The sequence below is a fragment of the Dysidea avara genome, chromosome 10 (assembly GCF_963678975.1).
Source record: "Dysidea avara chromosome 10, odDysAvar1.4, whole genome shotgun sequence".
NCBI classification, from domain to species: domain Eukaryota; kingdom Metazoa; phylum Porifera; class Demospongiae; order Dictyoceratida; family Dysideidae; genus Dysidea; species Dysidea avara.
In genome coordinates this window covers 13,801,005-13,804,635 of record NC_089281.1, presented here as the reverse complement: position 1 = coordinate 13,804,635, position 3,631 = coordinate 13,801,005, and positions in this window count along the sequence as shown.

Genomic DNA, 3,631 nt, shown 5'->3' with positions numbered 1-3,631 from the left:
CTGCCAAGGCACCACCAAGTTGAGGTTACACTAATAAGTAGCTTTGTGTTTACTGAAAAAACATGGCAACCTTCACATAGAAAACTCATGGCCTCCAACAAATATCTGACAAGGAATTAAGTCCTTTGAATATTTGGTAAATGTTGTGAATTCAGTATCCCACCATACTCATGTTTACACAAACAAAGTACCTATAGTTAATCTGGAACTGCTGTCAGAAATATTAAATGCAACATGAAATCAGTGGTGGATGCCACTACTTTGCTGAATGCTGCAAACACCCAATATAATGTCATTGTCAATTTGACTTATCCTAACTCCACTTTAGTCAGACTGGATTGTATGCAGTCACACAATATCCAATGACTATAATTATGTTATATATAGACTGCTGCTATAGCTGTATTCATCTGACTTACTAGACTCATCACATACATCTTAAATGTTTTGCACGTGTTGCCTTCATAATTCTCACCAACTACCACAGTGGGGGACTGGACTCTGCACAATGCTCAGTGTAACTCATTTCATGAGACAGTTGATCACCTGACCTTGCGATGTCACACTGGTATTGTGTAAGCATCACACTTTTCACTATAAAATAATAGCAGTTATTAGAAATGATGGGGGCAAAACAAGTCATTAGCCTCAGAAGTTTAATGGCTCCAGTATTGGGTAATTTTACCCCTTTTGTGGATTGTAAAACAGAAACATGGTAAAAGTTTTGTTGCTTGAAAGTTTCTATACCCATATAGTAGCTCCAAGAACCTATATGCCAATAGGTATATTCCCCTCTGTATACTAGCTAATCACACTATTTTTTTTTATAGTAAGGATCCCCACCAAAGTTCAGAGCACCTGCCAAAATGCTGCTATATACAAGAAAAATTCGAGAAGTAGTCTTAGTGTATCTATGTCACTCTTCCTTTGCTAACCCTATTTTGGTCTGCATGCCTTCAGCTGACCTCAGTCAAAAAGGCTAAATGGCGCATTGTATACAGCCACCATTTTATGTCATGAGTGGCATGTGCCTTTTGGGGTTCTAAGCTCTTTCTGTGCCTTGCCTTTTATCTCTATTTCTTCTGCAAGGAAACTATACCAAGGTGTTAATTTTCAACACCTTTCTTAGAGGAGTGTAGCTATTTAGATGTCACAAAACATGACAAAATTTTGGTATTTTTCTCTCATTGTGCACCTATAGTTTGCCCACAGCCATTTTGAATTAGTGCTACTGTGCATTGAACAAACTAACACACCAATGTAGAGTTTTCCCAAATAGCTATGTTGTAATACTATCATGCAGATATCTTGTTTCACTACTTTCTATTGCTAGGATTTTATTTTCAAATTTAAAATGCATGCACTAGTATTATACTATATATATACTGAAGAAATCCATCAATGGATTGTGTAATCGATCACAGAAAGATGTCGGTTATTCCCACTTCAGTTAGATTATTATATCAAATGACTCATCTGACTATAGTGTCTATCACATTGTACTGTAAGATTATTTCATGCTGATGACTGTATTATGCTTGATTCCATAATATTATTACTGCATATATGAAAGGACATTGATTCACTTCTGAAATGGCTGGCAAATGGAACTTAATATTGATAAGTAAAGTTTTATAGAGTATAATTATATACACAACAATGCTTACCCATATTGCAAATACTTAGGTGTGTTACTATTCAATTGGAACAAATACATTCAAGAAAAACTAACAATTTTCTTATTATGTTACCACAAAATATCAAGATTACTACAGTTGAGTCCCTTGTTTACCAGTCATTAGTAAGGTCACAGTCTGAATACACAGCAACAGTCTGGTCACCATGCCAGTCCTATATACCTGATAAAAAGTGTTGAGAAAGTCCATGCAATGCTGTGCTGTACAAATAGTCCCTATATCAGCGTCTCCTATCTCTTCCAATCACTTGACTGGGAAACCTCAGAATCCTGTTGTATATACCCATACTAGACTGTCAGTGCTGTACAAGATGATAAATCAACAAACCGTATTTACATGTATATATGCAGCATTCTACAACTACGTGTTAGATTTCTGAGCCCAAAAAAAATTCCTATATATCTTCACTGTATATTCTAGTTCAAACACTACAAGGGGGATCTAACAGTTACAAATTCTTACCATTATTTTGTCAGCCACAAAAACTGACACATTTCAGAACTCTTTTTCCCACACTGTACTGAAATGGAATAAATTACTAGAATGCATGCAAACTCAACATCTCTTGATCAATTAAAATTTTTTTATGGTTATTATATATTTGTAAAATGCGTTTTGATCTTCATGATAAGAATTCAATCCTAGGAAAGAGAAGGTAAACCGGGGAAATGTGCATCTCATAGCATATATGCAGACATACACATACAATTCTACTGCTTGTGCACACATATAATTATGACCTGCATGTGGCTCACAATACCGAGGACATTTAACACCACCAATGTCATAATTATAATAGTGCACATCTTATATACAATGTTTGAATGGACAGTACACTATAGGGTAAGCCATGAAAGGATCAGGAAAAGAACACTCACAGATTAGTCTTCAGTTATAACTATAGCTATACAATGTAAAATTGAGTGTGAGCTTATACTAACTATATATATAGTCTGTGGTTTTTGACCATGGAGATAACACTTGCAGGAGTGTATAAATATGATGCATTAAAAATAATTATGTTATGCACACACACACACACACACACACACGCACACACACAGAGGCTTTCAGTGTGGCCTTTCTGTAGTCCTATATAATGATTAATCAATCGGTGAATGTACAGGGTTGCTCATACATACCACAAGCCCAAAGTCCTACACTGTTAAAATGAAGAGTAACCACAACTCTTAAGGAGTTCCCAGTGTAGGGAGGATTTAATACCCCTGGAGAGTTACTCTAAAGGAGTAACACATGCTCTGAAAGTGGTGTCACTTATACTCTTCAGAGTAATGGTTATTCTCTTCAGAGTGTTGGTTACTCTCCAGGGGTGTTAAATCCTCCCTACACTGGGAACTCTTTAGAGTGGTGGTTACTCTTCATTTTTAACAGTGTATATAATATATATATATACCAGCTATGTATATAAAAACTACTTTTCCTTATATAGCGCATGTGCATGTAAAACATGAGACTGTGGAATTCACCTCCATGCACCCGATCTAAATCAGCAACAAATATCACTACCAATCTTTTTTGTAAGTGCCAAATGAAATTATTATTATCCCTTAGTGGTATATACCAATCAGTAATCCCATAATCGAGCACATTACCATGGTAATGTAATGAATTGTACGTATGTTATACATGTGCGTTGATCCTCAAACTGAGGCTCCACATATTTGGAAAATAAATATAAAACTTGACAACTATAGCTATACCGGCGTAGCTACCATGATGATAGTTTCCCTGCATGAAAGTAATTCACCCATGCATGCATGGTTAACTATCCATATACAGCCTAGCTAGGTCAGAAGCTATATGAATGCATGTTTGCATCCACAATATTATAATAGCTAATCCTCACAATTCGATATTCATAATTAAGCGGTCACGTGGGTGGCTCCTAGTCTCGCCCCCAGCTGTGCGGGTGG